The sequence below is a fragment of the Hydra vulgaris genome, chromosome 08 (genome assembly GCF_038396675.1).
Source record: "Hydra vulgaris chromosome 08, alternate assembly HydraT2T_AEP".
NCBI lineage: Eukaryota > Metazoa > Cnidaria > Hydrozoa > Anthoathecata > Hydridae > Hydra > Hydra vulgaris.
The window spans coordinates 11,367,501-11,387,486 of record NC_088927.1 but is presented as its reverse complement, the minus strand read 5'-3'; the positions used below and the strand labels follow the sequence as shown (position 1 = coordinate 11,387,486).

Genomic DNA, 19,986 nt, shown 5'->3' with positions numbered 1-19,986 from the left:
ACTGTCTTTATAAGCATCATTTCTTTAACCGTAACTGCTTTGATCACAATTTTACTTCAGAAACTTTTCTATTTTAAAAACATGGCTGCCGTTTCTTTCACGCTTATTTAAATTTGAATGAAAGAGGAATGGAAAAAATAATAATAAACTTCAAGCCGCCTTAATTTTAGACGTCTTGAAGACGCAGTAAATATAACATTTTAACACGCAAGAAAAAATACATCTTCAAGACGTCTACAAGAGAGCGTGTCTAAGACATCTTTTATTAAGACGTTTTGAAGATGTCTCAAAACTGTCTAAGACGTCTATAGACAAATGAGTAGTGAAATAGACGTCTAATAGACGACTTGTGCCGGCTGGGATGTAGAAAAAAAAAGAAAACTAAACATTTTGAGTGGACATTTTAATTTTTATATAGACTTGTTCCTCATAACTTAAGAAGTTTAAAAATTTTTACGTGCCACTTGAAAACTGCTTATAACTTTAGTTAGAGACAAAAATAAATGCAACTTAATGAAAGGATTTCAAGTATAAATTATCCGCCATGTTGTTTATAAATCGAATACCGCAAAGCATTGATTTAGTTTTTACAAATTATCGAAATGTTTTAAATATAATTATTCAAATCTATTTAATCAAACTTTCATAAGCCTTTTTCAAAAACAAATTTATTTATAATTGTTTTTTAATATTGTATTAAAATAATAAAATAATCGTAATTTAAGGAATCTAAAAAAGAAAATTTGTTCCCGTTTTTTGTTTACGTTAAAAATGTTTACTTTTCAAAAACTGTTTACTAAAAAAACGTGTTTTATTTATTTTTATTTATTTATTAATTAAAACTGCACGCCCTAAGGAAGTGTTAGATGCCAATGTCGCCGCAATTTTAAAACAATCTGTCCAATTATGGAATTTAAAGGAACAAAGACTTATATTTAGAACTTTGATGGAAGAAAACATTCCAAGAACAGTACAAGAACACACATAGCATTTTCTTTATTTGTTTTTTTTTTACCTATAATTTATGTAATTATTGGGTGTTTAATAGAATATATATATATATATATATATATATATATATATATATATATATATATATATATATATATATATATATATATATATATATATATATATATATATATATATATATATATATATATATATATATATATATATATATATATATATATATATATATATATATATATATATATATATATATATATATATATAATATTAAAGTAAATAAAGGCGAGTAGCAAAAAAACACAGCATCTTAATATAGTTCCTAAAAAAGAATTTAAAAATGCTTGCATACTTCATCAAGGAGAAGTTGCTCATAATAAATAAACGGCGGGGTTTTACTGAAAATGCGCTTGCGAAAGTGAAGAATGCTTGGTAAGTCACAAACTAAATGTCTAACTCAATTTATTTCTTTACATATGCCTAAAACAATGGTACGGAAAAAACAATAAATAGCATGGATTTGATAAAAATATTTTTTTTTACTATAGTCAAATTCGAAATAACTTTAAAATCATAAACATTCTACCTGATACGTGCCCAACAACCCTCTTGTTCCATCAAAGATGATACAATAAGTATGTAGGGGAAAGGCGCCTATGATGGCATAGCGCCTATGATGGCATACCGGTCATATTTCCATTAAAATTGGTTTTGGTAAAAAAATGATTAGACCTACATGACTATACTGACTTTACATTAGTTTTAGTGAAAAAACGTCCCTTGTGCACAAATATTGTTTTTATAATCAACAAAAATCGATTTTGGGATGTGCTGTTGTAGTTTTATTTCCTTCATATATTTAAGATTGTGATTTTACTATTAACTGTGCAGAAATGAAATTTTCATGCATTTTATATTCAAGTTTTGTGCATTTAGTGGAATAGTTACTTTAATTTTATCTTTTGAACAAAGCAGACACAGCTTGTTTTAATGAAAATGATGACTTTTACTCATGATGGCATACTGACGAGTTGGGGGTGTTGAAATATTGACGAGTTGGGAAAACCTTTTTTTTTTATAAGAAAAACTTATTTTTAAGTAAAGTTAAAAGAAAGCGATGCTCCAAAATTTTTTTTTGGTCCAAAAAATACGTAAAACGCAATATATCCTATGCGCATGCGCAAAATTTTACAATGCTGGTGTGCGGCATGAAATTGTAAATTAGGATGGTTTCGAGTAATTTCTGGCTTTTCTGAGGGAAGACTCTAAGGTTAAATGAAATCATTAAGTTACCCTCGATCCTAACTAGCCCCATCCTCCCCTATGCCATCATAGGAGCAGTGGTTGCCTGTAATGGCATACTTGTGCTTTTTTTTACAATAAGAATAACTTATAAAAAAAATAAAACTGATGAAAAATCCCAGGGTAATTATTGTTCTAGATGTAACAAGGAATGTATCCATATCAAAACTTTTATTATTGGTCTTCAGGACACTGAATAAGTAAGTATGCCATCATAGGCACCTTTCCCCTAAATATAAAAACATTAAACATTCTACAACATCGGAAAAGTAGAGCAGAAAAAGTCAACGAGAATGTAGGCGTGAATAATGCATCCTCATCTAAGCGCAGAATCTCAGCTCGGAAAAGAGATAGATCAGGTAAATTAAAAAACCTTTCGGTGGGAATTGAAAAGCAAATAATAATACCCTCAGTTTTCACGTTTTTGATTGTTTTATGTACTACTTTAAAGTTAAAATAATTCCCTTGTTTTGTACTACTTCAAAGTTGTACTACTTCAAAGTTAAAATAATTCCTTGTTTTAGGAAAATTTATTGCGGATGAAGAATGTTGCATTTGCTATTGCAAAAAGACTAATAAAGATAGGAACGGATATGAAACGCTTACAAAATGCGTAACGGAAAGTGCAGCAAGCGTGTTAAAAGAAAACGCTGTAAGTAAAGCTGACAACCCACAAATCATGGCTAGTATATCAGGCACAGAATGGCAAACCACAATTACCTTAGAGTTGTATTATCATTGGTCTTGTTACCTTAAATACACAAGACCCCAAAAAACTCATTTTATTACAACAGAAGATGCAATTATGCGTTTGCTCTTCGACTATGTGAAAGAACACGTATTAGACAACTTAGAGATTATTCACACAAGTAAGCTATTTGAATTTTACAAAGAAAAATGCACGGATAGAACAAAGATTCCAGATAGAAGGACTTTACCGGATGCTGTAGTTGCAGAATTCGGCGGGTCTGTTCAGTTGTGGTCACCAAAGTACGGCTATTCTTTCTTATATAACGATACTATTAAGAAGGGAAAAATCATTGTCTTTTTAAAAACAATTGAGAATTTAGAAAAAAAGAATAATCCGAAACCGATTGCACAGCTTATCGATCATGTCGCAAAAGAGATTCGCAGCGAGGTTTTGTCTATGAAAAAAACATACTTTAAATAGCAACCTAATGAAGACGAATTACTAAAAACTGTTAAAACTGAAATTCTACCTCTTCTGCATCAACTTTTTTCAAAAATTCTACTTTGTGCTAGAATTAGTAAAAGAGGAATTGTCAAAATAAACTCTCTTTGTAAAGATGTTATTTATAACGTAACAAACGGCCATCATCGATGCTCTAAACACGTGTTATTAGGGTTAAGTACCAAACGAAAAACTATATCAAAAGAGTTGAAATGGCTAAGTAAATTAGGACATGGAATTTCCTATGATGAAGTAAATTATTAAGAAACATTTCTTGCGCAAAATGCAATGCAAAATCAAATTTTTAAAAGTTTTTGTCCTTCTGTTCTCCAGCCCTCAAAATTTATGACCTTCGTTTGGGACAACAACGACATAAATCCTGAAACTTTAAAAGGAACTTCTATGCACGTCACAAATGGTATTGTCATTCAGTTACAAAATATTGGTCAAGTACACAAAAACGAGCTTAACGAAATATTTTAAAGAAAATGAGAAAGATATTTAAAGCAATTAAGAAAGAGTTGCCTCTGTACGTAAAGCATAATCGAGAAGAACCAGATTACCTAAGTCAAACAAACGCGTTATCAAAAGACAGTAAGTTACTGGTAGTTTCAGAGAAGCTGGATTTCTTTTGGACCTTACTATATCATTTTTCTAGTGATAACCCAACCTGGACTGGGTTTAACTACCTAATTACACCTTAAAGGATATCAGAAGACATCCACACTATTAGCTATCTTCCTGCTATTAACTCATCGCCTTAAGTACAGTGCTTGAAGTTCTGCTCCAGTCCAAAGCTAAAGCCGAGAATCTTGGTCTCTCAGAAACTGACGTTGTAATGAATCAAGCGATATATGCAAAAGCGGTGGAAATCCTGATGAACCCTAGTCATATTGATCTTAAAAGATTTATTGTTCTCCGAATAAATGCATTACACACAACTTGTATTTTACTAGCTGTTATTGGCAAAAGATTTAATGATGCCGGATTACAAGACTGAATAATTGAAGCTGATATAGCCGGTGAGTGGTTTCTTTATCTTTTTAAATTTTATTGACATTATATTACGTAGCAAATATTGCAGCAGATTTTTTTTGACCAAAGAAGGTTGAAGTACTAAAGATATTTTTTATATACTTTTAAGGTAAAAGTTCATTGGAGAGTATTTTGAAGGGAAAGCAATATAACCGTGCCGTTTGAATTTATCAATATTTGTATAATGCACTAACCCAGCTGAGAATAAAACATTTTGAAAGTTGGTTAGTTGAAAACAATCTTTCCTCGTTGAATAACTTCTCTTTCTCACCTGAGTTCATTACTTGTTTAAAGGAGGTAAATAAGTTTGCCTGAGTATACTTCATGTCTGTGAATTTAATGATGATATTAAAATTGTACTTTGATTATTTCTAGACGAATTATGACAATTTGAAATCGTTGTTTGATGATGATTTCTTCAAAAATTTAGATGATCACTCAAATGTGTTACAAGATATTGATATTTCCGGACCAACTTCCGCTTTTTGGTTTTCTTTTAATTGAAATGTTAAATATTTTTTTTGGTTTGCTCCGTTCAACGAAGCTTGGTAACTGGACTCTTCATTTGGAGGCAACACGCCAAATGCTACCATGGTTTTTTGCATATAATCGTCCGAATTATTCTCGCTGCTTAACTTTCTATTGGACCAAAATGATGCAACTTCCTAAAACTCATCCAAGTATTTATCAACAGTTTTTGTAAGCTTGTACTCCAAAATATTTTATTTGGATTTCAACAAATTTTAGTTTTAAAAATAGTTTCAAATTAAATCTTTATAACTTATTATCTTTTTAAAAACAGGGATGGAAACTTCTCCGTAAGAAGAACGAGCGGTACGTTTAACAAAGTTCTATCTGACCAATGCATCGAACAAACTATTAATCGTGATCAGAAATGCCAAGGGGGAATAAAAGGTTATAGTACGTCTGAAGGAACCATTTAACGCTGGGTACTTACAAGTCATACTGTTTCAAAATGTATTTCAATTTTGAAAAATGACATGGGAATCACAACCAAAAAACAAACACGAAATGATCTAAAACCATCAAGAAAAGATTTCAACAACGGATGTGTAGAGAGCTTTGATACTAATGACAAATTGGGGTCCTTTTGAGCAAAGAGATTCTTTGGTAAATATTTGTTCTGGAATTGAAGCACCTGATGAGTTAAAAGATAATTTATTGAATGCACAATCCATCAGGGAAGCAGAGTTCCAAAGGTTATTTAGAGAACGCATTCAATCTTTAACAGTTTCCTTTTACGTTCCAATCAAAAAGTGTCGTCTGCAAACATTTAACAATTTAAATTTGAAAAAAATTTATTGCCTTAAAGAGAAATCATTCACTATATCAGCCGAACGAAGCATGTTTGGGAGATTGCTAGTTATTGCAAGAACAAAAGAATCTTCAGTGGATCGAGAACACTTTAAGGAAGAGAAACCGTTTGCATTCACACGGTTGACACAGATATTGCTATTTACGCTTTGTACTTCCAAAACCAACTTAAAATACACTTATTTGTGGATATTAGCGTTTCTACTGAAAGGCGGACTCTTGATATAAATCTGATTGCCTCACAGTTAGGTACCGATTGTTGCAAAGCTCTTCCTGCTCTTCATGCATTTAGCGGGAGCGATTATGCAAGTGCATTTTACGGGATTGGCAAGTCAAAATTCTTCAAACTAATGAGACAATCTGAAGAGTACAAGTCAATTTTTTCCAAGGTTGGGGACTCTTTTACCTTTGATGCAACCCATTTTGACCAAATAGAAAAGTTTATATGCCAATTATATGGATTGAAATGCAGTGATACAAACGAAGGAAAATACCTCAAGTTTATTGCCAAGAAAGAAGCTCCGGAACCCCAAAAGCTTCTACCTACTAGGGATGCTCTAATGTGTCATTGCAAGAGAGTTTCTTATGTAACAGCAATTGTCAAATGATCACTAGAGGCAAATCCCGATATTCCTAAACCCAATGGATATGGATGGCGAGAATTTGGCCAAATATAATATATATATATATATATATATATATATATATATATATATATATATATATATATATATATATATATATATATATATATATATATACGCACACACACACACGCATGTAAAAAACCGAAAATGTGTTTATCCTTGATGTAAATGAAGTCATCAATCAAGAACTTCGACCCTTGTAATATTTTTCCTTTTAAAAATCTGTTCACGAAAATCTTTTTGGTTATTTTTTTTTTCTTTCACGAAATTTGGAAAAATTATTAGCGTGACGTCATCAGTACCAAGTAAGGGCTCAAATTTGACTCTTTAAGCACTTTTAGAATTGCTCATAAGTTTTTCTCAAGATTTTATTATTTATTATAAGGTTTTCTCAAGAGGTTATCTAACGTTTGACGTAAATATGTATTTTTTAGTTTGATTTTTAAAAAAATATATCAGCATGACGTCATCAGTACCAATTAAGGGCCCAAATTTGACCCTTTAAGCACTTTCAGAAAAGCACGTAAAGTTTTTCTCATTCAAGATATCAACCTTAAACTATTTAAGTAGTTTTTGTAATGTCCGCTTCATTTCCAAGAAAAAGTTACACGTAGCGTCCAGACTATTACAATGCTTAGAAAAATAATTCAATTTTTTTAAGTACCATGCTTAGAAAAAACAATTTAACTTTTTTAATGCTTAGAAAAATAATATAAAAAAATTACATTATTTTTTCTAAGCACGGTACTTGAAATCAATTTATTTTTCTAAGCATTGTAATTTAAAAAATTAAATTATTTTTATAAGAATTTAAAAAGTTAAATGCTTAGAAAAGTTAAATAAGTTACACAAAGCCACAGCCTTGTTTATCTCATCATTAGCTGAGTATATGCGTCTATACCCAACTCGTATGTTGGCAACTTTAATACTTAACATATACATACATATGGAGCCTATTTTCTTTTGTTGTAACAAGTTGATCAAATAATTTTGCAGCATAAACTTTAATATCTTTTTTGGAGGCGTAAAAAAATGTGTGGTTTTTATTTAAAAAAAATCGAGACAAATAACGACTCAATGATACCAACATAATGTTTTTACAATTTACTTATCTGGAGATTAACGCCTCCGCAAAATTAGAACTGATTTGGTTTTTCCAAGCGAACTGCAGCGTCAGCAATGACTTCCAATAAGTCAGACAGCGATTTTAAGAAATCCAAGTCAATTTCATCTAACATGTTTAAGCAGTTTAGTTCTTCAAGTGTTTTTATTTACAGCTTCTAAGCAATCCAAAAATCTTATAATCATCTGAAAAACATTGTTCCATCTTGTGCGGTTGTTGAGCAATAGTCCTTTGTCATTTATATCCGTAAATTTCGTTTTTTTTTTCTTTTAAGAACTTCATATCGAAACGATGGATATATCAAAAACTTAATTAGTACTCGAAGTTTCTGTAGACTTTTCTCGATATTTTCTTCATATTCAATCTCCAAATAGTCAATAAGAAACTCTCCTTCAGTCTCTCCATCAGTTTCCGTTTCTGTTTCAATATCCAATTCAGTTTCTTTGTTCACAGTTTCGCGACAACCTTTTTTAGCGTATATCAAATCACAAACACTCAAATGAATTGAATGATTCTGGCAGATCTGATGTGGAAACTAAAATATGGTACTCAATTTTACCATCCACCTACAGCCATCCGTAGTTTTACCTGCAATATCTTCACTATCTATATCAAAGTCTTTTAATTTTTCCGTTATCAAAATGTTTAATGTTTCGGCAGAACTAAGAGATGATAGTCTCACCATTCCTAAACAATACGTTCTGTTGTGATGAACATTTAAATTTCAGTATCTTCTACCTCTATTGCTACACCATTCGTCACCTGTTAGTCCAAATTTTTCTCCTTTTGCTTAAATTAAATAGTTGGCTTTAGCATAAAACATCTTAATTTTTTCTGAAACTGTGGACGCTGATTGGGCAAACTATGTCCATAATTTTCAAAAAGCATTCATAGTGTTTCAGATTGAGTTATGGAGCTAATCGAATATCCATCAAGAGCTGTCAACTTGGCAAGAAGATAGTTTAACGACATCTTAATCAAAGCTAGTCTTAAACTGGATGGTTTAAAACCAAATTTCTTGCAACTTTGACGTGTCCAATTTGGCCGTTTGTGCTGCTTCTTGGACATGCGATTCATTTATGACATTTTTTGAAAACTTTGTATTTCTCTTATCATTTACCACAGCTTAATCAAAGTAATTTCACGCTTCCGAAACCATTTTTCTCTTTGAAAAAAAATTATCAATTTGATTATAAACCTCAGATATTTGTTTTAAATTTTATTTTAATTGTGATAAGTTTTGTGATCACATTTTAGGTTATTAATTAAGTTATTTATTCTAATAGGTAAATATAATTAAACATTATTTATTATTACTTGTTATCACTGATTACATTTTATTACACAATTTTGCCACAATGCACAGTAGGTCGGATATTAGACATATAGTGGATATTAGACATATGGTGGATATTAGACATATGGTGGACAAAATTTTTTTGATCATACGATATACGTCACTACTTGTACAAAATCAAGGTATTATATGTTAAAAACTTACCTCGTTATTTTAAGACTAGTTTTTGTATATATTATAAATAATAATCTTGACTAATTGCTTTTTTTGTAAAGGTAAACTATTGAATAGTTAAATTATATTACCTAATATCACATACGCATAATATTTTGTTTAAGTTACTGTTTACTATATCTTTGCTTAAAAATTAAAATACTCTTTTTTGACAAAAAGGTATTTTATTATGCATTATATTTTATTATACCCCAATTGATTTTTGTGGTTTTAAAAAAATACTATTATTAAGCTTTTTTTTAAGGTTTTTTTCATCACCACCGCCTGGCTCACTGTGCATTGCCAATTACTTTGCGATGTAAATTAGTTTTGTTATTGAACAAAGAGAACACTAACATTTTGAAAACAACAAGAACTATTGTAAAAGTAGCAGAGAAATAAAATAAGAATTTAATTATTTTACGAGTAAAAATTAATATTTTCTAAAAACTTTGTTGAAGTTCCGTCGAAGTTTTTCGATTTCTCTCATACTCCGAAACTCCGAAAAACCGAGAAAAATCCGACAAGATGGAATTCCAAATGGATCGAATGCATAAAGCCAGTCTTTACCAGGCCATTTTTGAATAAGTGTAATTGATCTTCGGGTTTTAGGAAGCCTTATACAAATTCTAGGATTTCTTTTCAGGTTAAACCATACCCCAATCACAAAGTAACTGGAACGCATACACCACCAATCTTTCTGTTTCATTTGAGTGCCGTTGTTGTACCTCAGCCATGGAACCCTTTGCTGTTGTTATTTTTGTGACCTTAAGCGTTGAGACTGGAACGCCATGTTTGAATGCAGCTTTTCTCAGTGATGTTTTATTTTTTTTTCATATCAGTTAATGCTTTTTTAGTTGACATGTTAAAGTGAGTGAGTTAAATTGAATTGAGTGAGTGATGGTTATATTGAGAAATAATCATAATAATTGGTTTGTTGAATCGGCATATAATTTTATCAATTCCAATAGAGGAGATAGCTCTGTATTTGAACCTATTTTTCTTTTTTTCATAGCCTTATCCGTTTTTATTTGATAACTTCGATCAGTGTGCGTAATGATATGGTATGCTGTTTGACCCGGTTTTACTCTACTAAATCGTTAAAACATTCGTTTTTTTTTTTTTACGTTTTGGCAAGACTGTGATCGTTAGAAAAAATATTTTTAAAAAAATTCAATAAATAATTTATTTAACAAATTAGTTAAGCGATGAATGAATAAAATTTGTCTACAATAAAAAAACATTAAAAAAAAAAAATACATTCATTCTATTCCTTTAAAAAAACACCAGAACCGGGAGACGCTCGATTTTTACGGCTCCGGCTGCACCAAAAAAAAAAGAGGCTCCAGAGTTTTACAACTCGAAATGCTGCAACAACGCGGAAATATTCTTTCGAATATTTTTTTTTTAACAATGTATGTAAATTTCTGACTCCATGTTCAGATAAAGGACCAGCTCAAAAATATTGAAATTATCCTGAATTTTTTGACAACATTATAAAACAAAAAATATTATTGAAAATTTATTTATTTAAAGTTTACTGACTTTTTTTATTTAAATTTTTTTTTTAATGTTTTAATTTAAATTTTTGTTAACTTATAATTGTGAAAATAAAATAATAATGTAGTTTTCTATACCGTAAAATCGCCTAAGTTCGGTCACCATGTAACTTCGGTCATTTAAGAAAAAATATTAAAAAAGTACGCAAAACTCAAATTGTACAAATTTTTATTTCTCAAATAATATTTGTAATTAGTTCGTAAATATGAAACTATAAAAAAATAATAATGTTTATATGCAACCTGCTGAAATAATTCTTTAGCAAAACATTAATTTAAAAAAATGCATACTATTAAAATATAAATAAAGGAAACTATTAAAATAAATATTTTAAAGGAAATTATTAAAATAAATATTTAATCTTAGTGTTATTAAGAATCATCAAATTATATTTACAAAAAAAAATTATTAACTTTTTGAAAATTAATTACTTTTTTTATAGAAATTAGTAAAATTTTGAAATACTCTTCGGTCATTCACGGATAAACAACGAAGGAGACAATTAGCAGTAATATTGTGAAATGTTGATAAGTGTTACGAGTGTAAAATTTACCGATCACTTTACCTGTAAATTTTGACATTTTTATAATGGATACACACCATGGTATTTTATTCGAATAGAAAATTTGTTTATAATTTCAAAATTAACTGACGGTTCTTTGAGTTCTAAAAAAAATCAAAATTGTGACATTTTTTTGAGATAAAATTACAGCTCAAAGACAATTATGGATGCGTTGCGAATCCGGATCGACGATTAGCTATGCGGATCTTGCTGTTCTACTATGGTGAACGATGCGTGCAAGAATTGCTAATAAACATACAAAGTTCATTTAAAGCAATTTAGTATTTTTTTGTTCATTGAAAAAACCTTTTTAAATTAATTGTAGATTATATTTTCAATTTTTTTAACCAGTGGCATAACAAATGTGATAATAACCAAAGTAATAAAATAATTGACTAATTACAATAAAAATTAAAAATACTCCTACTAATATTTAAAAAGGACTTTTTTTTTATGTACTCTTTTTTGTTTTCTTTGGTGCCCCAAAGGGCTTTTTTTTATCCTTAGTTTACTGGTATTACGTGAACTTATATCATAATTTTACAATAAAACAACATTTAAAAACTAGTTTTCATTATTTGTGACGTTAAGTTGTGATTATTATTTATATTAATTACAAATTTAACGTTATTAGTATTTATATAGCGGCCGAACTTATGAAATGGTATTGAAAGTTCGGTCAAAGTAGATGTTTTCATTTTAAACTAAATATTGAGTACTAATTTTTATTTTTTTATTTTTACAATATCAATTATCATTATAATTTTCTGTATGCTTCAGAAAAAAAAAAAATTTTATTTATGCGTGATAAATAAATGTTAAAAGCTTAAGTGTACGAGCTTAGGCGATTTTACGGTATTAGAAAAAAATTTAGAAAAAATGTTAATTTACAGCGCCAACGATTCGAGGGAGGAGGAGGAAAGAGGCACTGGCGCCCCACTTTTTTTCTAAACAATTTTTTTTTAAAGAAATTTATAGATATAGAGGACTTTGTTAGAAATTGACGATTTTGCCTCTCTACTTCGAAACCCGTTTTGTCAACCCTGATTTATGTTAAGATATAAATATTCAAATAAGTTTACACCAATAATATTTATAATAAATTAATTTTCTTAAAAAAAGTTTATAATAAATATTTTTACAAATTTGTCACGGGGAACTAGCTCAAATGGTAGAGCGCTCGCTTAGCATGCGAGAGGTAAGGGGATCGATGCCCCAGTTCTCCAAGGGCTTTATTATCTTTCGAACACATGTTTAGTATTTTTAAAATCTTACAGTTTTAACTAACGTATTAAGCTTTTTAATTGAGATTTAATTTAAGGATATAAAAAAATTTACCTGATCTGACTGTTCGATATTTTTTTTTCCAAATAATATTTGTCATTTGACATCAAATGATGTTTGTCAAAAGATTCTCTTCAGGGCCGACGACACAGGTTTTGAAGTGGAGGGGCACAATCGTCAGTTTCCACTATATCTAAGAAATTATAAAAAAAAGGGAAATAAAAAATTTTAAAAAGTCCTCCCTAGTTTTTGTCGCCTTGGTCTTGGGTTAGACAGGCACACTATTTCATTGAAGGAAGTATAGCTCTTTTTGGCCATGAAACTAGTGAACCATGAATCAACTGTTCCTCTAACCCCTCAATGAAACGTTTGATATGGAGTAAGCTGGCTACGTCTCAATCTCTACGCATATCTCAACGTTCAACGAGTTTTCAACTCTTGACGGAATAACAATTTCAAGTATTAATCAAAAAAATATAACGAACCAACATCACTATACGTCCCTTTTCATCATCAACCAACATCATTATATAACCATACCATATCAAAATATAACCATATCAACCATATCAATATAACCATATCAACCATATCAACCATATCAACCATATCAATATAACCATATCAACCATATCAACCATATCAATATAACCAACCATATCAAAATATAACGAACCAACATCACAATACGTCCCTTATCATCATCAACCAACATCGTCCCTTATCATCATCAACCAACATCACTATACGTCCCCCTTAACGAACCAACATCACTATACGTCCCTTTAACGACCATCTTTTATATTAGTCGATCTTTGGTAATAAGAGGCCCTTAAAAATAATAAAAAAAGGATTTTATTCTATTACCGTTCAACAAAAATCAACTTTTCGTGCATTGATGGCAGCAAAGTCTTGAATTAAATGTGATTAATGCAAAGACTGGACGATATCTAGTAGACGATATCTCGATATCTGATAGATACCATTGCTTCATAGTTGTTCTCAAATAGATTTTGATTAACTTCAACTCAGTAAAACTTCAACCGATGCAATAGTGGTTGAAATCGTATGCATTGAGTAGTCTTGTGAATTGTCTCTCATTCTTTCAACTGATTTCAATTTAGCTCAAGAAAAACTCGAGCAAGTTCATAAAGAGCCATGAAACACATCTCTACCTTAAAACACTTACACAACACTCAGCGACTATCAAGACTAAACCAGACGACGCTTGCCAAACGACCAGCAAGAGGAAAATTGCTGGTCGTTTGACTAATATTGCCAGGTTTAGTCTCGGTAGTCGCTGAGTGTTGGGTTAGTGCTTTATGGTATATATGTGTTTCATGGCTCTTTATGAACTTGCTCGAGTTTATCTTGAGCTGAATTGAAATCAGTTGAAAGAACGAGAGACAATTCACAAGAATACACAATACGATTTCGACCACTATTGCATTGGTTGAAGTTTAAAGATGTGGTCATAGTTAACTTTGCGGTCACTCAGCGTCAATCAAACTCAACTTCTACAGTTTTCAATCTTGCAGACGCACCTTCTAAAAAATATTCTCTATATCTTGAATTTTCTGAAGAAAAAAAAAAAAAAAGAGTTTCTTTAGAAAAAAAAAGGGAGGCCGGTGTAGTCGACCCTGCACAGATGGAGAAAATACAGCGATTTTACTGAGGCCATTTACGCACACCTGTGACTTTATTTCCAGTTATAAATATTTTTTAGTGAAACATTGAGACAACAACACTATTACTGTAGGATATTTTTTTTAACAAAACCGTATTTATGAAATAAATTTTTTTATACAAGAAAAAAAAAAAACATTTAAATAAGAAAAAAAATCCGTTTAAATTATGTCTTAGGTATTCTAAATATGCTTGATGTTTCTATAAACTTTACTTTACACAGAAAAAAAAGAAAACAATTCATAAATACACTATAATAAGTTAAAAAATAAAAACTTTATATATATATATATATATATATATATATATATATATATATATATATATATATATATATATATAAACCACTATTACATTATATTAATTATAACAAATAAAAAAAAAAATGGTTTAAAAAACAAGTTATTTTAGTTATCTAGCTGACATAACAGTGCAACACCTCGATTAATCCAATGATTTTCATCTTTGTCACTTGGTTGTTTCATATAATTAACAAAATTTGTAGAGTGTCCTGTAGTTGACAAAGTTCCGCGTCTTGCACTTGTTTTATAGAGAGGGCAATTGTAGCAGGGATAAGACTTGATCTTTCTTTTTTCACTGGGAAGCAACCACATCTATCAAGTCATTAAGAAGTAATAAAGCAAATAAGTCGAAGAGTTCAAATTATTTAAATACTGTGTTTTCTTAATTTATCAATGGTTTAAAGCACAAAAAATAATTGTCCATATTTGACAGTTTCAGGAAATCAAGTTTTCTAAGTTTGAGATCCTCAACTATAAATAAATTATTTTAGAAGATCAATAAAATTTAAATCTTTGTTTATTTTTACGCTTATTAATTAATTATTTTACGTTTATTAATTTATTTTACATATATTTATTATACGTTTACATATATTTACTATACGTTTACATATATTTACTATACGTTTACATATATTTATTATACATTTATTTTACGTATATTAATTATTTTGAAATAATATTTAATGTCAAAATGTCAAGAAGTAACATTTTTACACGTTTCTATTGTGCTTTGAACTGTCGCTATAATAACCAATTTTTAAATTGAATTTTTAAATTAAAAACAAATAAAAGTCGAATGAATAAATAAAACTGAATACAATTTTAAGAACTTTGATAAATTTGTAATTTATGGAAAAGTATGGGTTTTGTTCAAATTTTAAGTTTATTATATATTATATACATTATATAACAACGCGCTACTTAAAAACTGTGTTAAGCTTTTACAATATGACAGCATTCACAAGTCACACGACAACATATTATGAGGTCATATTACAGTATATACGCTCTCTTTAAGAAGTAAAGCCACATATATCACAAAAAATAAAAGATGCGTCTAAATGTTATACGTAAATTTTGTAAACAAACTTTGTAAATATCTGCTCTTTAAACCTGTTAATGAAATTTAGAACAATTGTCTATATCTACACATTTCGAACAACGCTGTTCAAAATGTCTAGTTTTTGATCCTTTAAAAACGAAATTTTCGGAACGAAGTATTCACGTGCTTAATAATTGGTTCTAAAAACAATAAATAAAAAAGATTGTATTAACACACACACACACAAACACGCACACCCAAAAATTGCTATTTTTTAATTAAAATTCTATTGTTTTTAAAGTATTTAAACGTTAAACAAATATGAATTTATTTAAACTAATTTGTATTGAAAACTTTTGAGCATGCTATCATTTTAATTTTTTTCTGAAAATATACGATTATCTCATGTAGACAGATGTCATATTTTTTCACGGGTAAATCCCGTTAATAAATTTGACACCTTTGGTTTGTCAATGTCACATTTTTGTCATTTTGAGAAAAAGAAAGTTTAATGTTCAGACAAATCAAAAATCTGTTTATTGATAATGTTTTTAATTAATAGTATATTTTTATGACATTTTAGTCCTAACACAACATATAAATTCATTTTTTTTGCTAAACACAAAAATATTTTTTTCACAGTGTTCATTTGAAGACAAGACATTTTAAACATGTGTGATTTTTTCCGTTGTTAATTCATCAACTCATAAACTTCACTAATTCGTAACCTTTTAGGGAACTTATTTTGTTAAATGTAGATGGTGACACACTACAATATACAATTAAAACTTACCCAGATGTATGTGACCGGATGTCAACCCCCCACCCCCCTCCATTTTGATAAAAAAAATTCAGATCAAAAAACTTATGAAAATGTTTTTTAATTTAAAAACCTTTCCCAACGTCATTTATTTAACAAACTGTCTGTAATCCATCACTTTATATCGAGTTTGTATAAACCAGACAAACATCCCATTGTGAAAAATGTTAATAAAAATAAATTTTTATTTTCAAATAAATGTCGAAGCGATTTTTCCAGATATATATTTCCAGTTTTCCCTATATAACTAAATAGTTAACATGCATAATTAAATTACAACTAGCGTTTAATCATTTAGTTTGTTCAAGTGAACATATCTTAAATGGAAAAACAACGAAGCAGTTTGACTTTAAAAAACTTTGCAAACTTAAGAAACTTTTCTTGTATCATGTTTATATTTAATGTCGAATGGTTCTGGTTTTTTGTGAGAGATCTGGTAAACACTCCTCCAATCGTCAAGCATTTCTGCAAGAAACGTTTGATTCGCAGCGGCCATCTATCCAGCATAAATATCAAATCAATTAAATACACTTTACATTTGAGGCTATTAATAATTTAAAAATCATGTAGGATAGAGCATACATCATCAGTCCATTTGTTGCCAACAGTTTCATCACAGCAATAAAAATATACTTTTTGAGTTAAAAGTAATAGTTTACATATTGATTTGGCATTACAGGGTTTTTTTGGAAATCCAAGCAGATTACTGCACAATTAAAATTGTGATGAGTTTGAAGACGAGCAGCTCTTTTCCTCTGATAAATTGTTTCAGCTTTTATCTGATGTCACGCAATTTTTGACCCCCTTTTCCTCTCGTCACAACATTTAGGATATAAAAATTTATTAAAGATAACCAAATTACTTGGTACCTAAATTACCTAATGATTAAAAATAAAATAACTAAAATAACCTAAGACAAAATTTGTGTCATTATAAAAAAAAAAAAACTATATATATATATATATATATATATATGTATATTAGGGGTAGTCAGTTTGAGGAAATTTTCAAATCTAAAATACCATACACTCTAGATTTGGGGCAAATGTTGAAAAAATAACTCCCAAAAAATTTGAGCTCACCTCCAAAGCACTTTTTTAGAAAAAAAATTCTCAAAAACCATCAAAAACAGCCGGTTTTGCAGGTCCAGGGGGAAAGTTAAATAAAAAAAATTTGAAATTTTTTTTTTCTGGGATGTTTATTTTTGCCTATATATTTTAGCAAAAATACATGGTATTGTAGTTTTTTTCAAAAAAAAAAATTTTTTTGTATTTAGATTTGAAAAAATTACAATATTTGATAATAGTTTCATGTTATTGGATTAAGTTTAAAAAGCAAAGAAATTCAGTTATGTTTATGTTCATTTTCACCACTTTTCTTCCTTTTGTCAAGTGAAGATAAGCTTTCTGCAAATTTACTTTTAGAAAGTTTGTTTGAACGTCTTCCAGTTGTTCTGAAAGCACAACGAACTTTTTCAACAGTTAGCAATGTGTTAGCAAACTCAAGATGGCTGGAAAGAAGCTGTAGCTTTAGGTAGTAAAGTGCTTTATATAAGAACCTAGCACGATGAACTGCTCCAGGTTTTCTTAGTGTTACTAAAGATGAAGAAAGGTAAATTACGACGAGTTTTGCAAGCTCCTTTCTATCATCTCTGCTAAAATCTTTATTTTCTTTTCCATTTGTAATGTATTCTTGGCAAAAGTTCAAAGACTCTTGCGCAGCTTTCTCAAGAATAGTTCCCCTTTCTACTTTCCAATCAAACTTTATCAGTTCTGTTTTATTGTAATTAAAATCAGGATTTTCAAAATTTGTTTTTAATTTTTTAAAAATAGGATTATCTGGTCCTGTGGAATGTTCATCTGAAACTGAATTACAAAAATGAACCATTCTTAATTCACATACATTATGTCTGCATGCAATAAGTAAAAGATATTTGCCTAAATTGTTGGATATTCTAATTAAAGAACCTTTTCTTTACCCTAGTGTTACTTGCAGTAGTATCAAAACATATTCCTCCTACTTTGGATTCAAGGTTGTACTCCTTAAAAAGGTCCATTACACCATTGCATTGATCTTCACCAGAGGATGATGGTAAAGGAAGTACTCCAAGCAAGTGTGTCTCACCTTCAATATTTACGAGTACAGCCAGTCTATCAGTTTTAATTCTTTTTCCTTTGTTTAGTTCAATTAATGTTTTGTCATCAAAATGCACCATGCATGGGCATGGGGTTTTGTTCATTAGTTGTTGAACATCTTCTTTTGATATCATGCATATATTATGATCTGCATGTTTCATTTTTCTAGGTGCTGTAGACTGGCTACATTTGAAATCTGTCAGATCAGCTCCTGATTGAGTTAGAATTGCACCTGTAACTTTATGTAAAACACTTGGAAAAATATCACTGATTGCAGCCATAAGAGCTACATTACCAACAAAAACATCTATGGGAATTTCAGCAATGACTTTTTGTTGTAAAGGTTTCCTTTTAAACCACTCTCCAGGATCAAAATCAGTATCACTCAAGGAGTCCTCACTATTATCTTAATTATTTTCAACATTAGTTGTACCCTCTAATTCTTTATATTGTTGTTTCACTTGCTGCTTTCTCTTTCTGCCACTCTCCATTGCCTAAAAATGTAACAAAAGGTTTACTACTTATTAATTTTAATTTAATTATACGAGAGATTGAAATAGTGAGTGAACATTGTTTTTTTTGTTTAGCTATTTTTATTTTAAACCGTCTTAAGTGGCATGTAAATTGTAAGTAAGTTGGCTAAATAGCCTAGCAATTTTTTTTTTTTGGTTTAAAAGAAATACATACTATTTTTCTGTACTTCTTATCTTCTGATCCAAGCATAAGTCTTCTTTCCCCTTCTTGGTCCTCCAGAAACTCTAAATCCTCAAGCTTGTCTGAATCAGATCTTATTTTGTCATTTTTTATTGTATACCTAAGATTAGGAATGCCAGCCCAGAATAATTTGTTCAGGTAAACTTTAAAATCGTGTTGCTTTGCTAAGTCTGCAGCGGATCCCCTTTTTTCATGCTTCTTAAGTTTTGAATATTCATTGTCCGGATTTGAAAGATTTTTTACTAGACTTTGATCGTTTAGTATAAAAAATCCAGCTTTAATCCATGGTTCTTTTACCTTGGCCAAAATACAATCACATTTACTTTTCATTGCACATCTTTCAAAGTTTTTCTGAGGAGGACAAGCAAGAAAAGTGGCTTTTTTTGATGTTCTTGGGGAAAATGATTGGTTGTAAGCTAAGTGCTGCAGTATTTCCATCCCTGTTGGAAGCTGACAGTCTTGTCTACAAAAAATATGAAATAAAAAGTTTAGCTAATTTTTTTACATTAAGGGTTTCATTCTAAAACTAATTTTTACCTTTAATGGCTGGCTTTGCTTCTTCAATTGAATAGTTTTTTTTTAGACCTTAGTGTTCTTTTACTTCCTATTTTCTAAACACACTTTTCTTCTTTATACGTATTTATTTTCTGACCACAATCTTCTTCTTTACACATATTTATTTTCTGACCACACTCTTCTTCTTTATACATATTTATTTTCTGACCACACTCTTCTTCTTTATACATATTTATTTTCTGACCACAC

The 19,986-nt window shown here is 29.6% G+C and overlaps 1 long non-coding RNA gene across 1 annotated transcript in view; it reads right to left on the bottom strand.

Annotated features, from left to right (window-relative positions):
- Window positions 1–14,600: 14,600 nt before the first annotated feature.
- LOC136084172 (uncharacterized) overlaps window positions 14,601–19,986 on the bottom strand; it is a 10,401-nt gene continuing 5,015 nt past the window's right edge. Inside the window, exon 3 of the long non-coding RNA XR_010640373.1 lies at window positions 14,601–14,819. This is a non-coding gene — a long non-coding RNA (uncharacterized LOC136084172). The remainder of the gene's footprint in view (window positions 14,820–19,986) is intronic.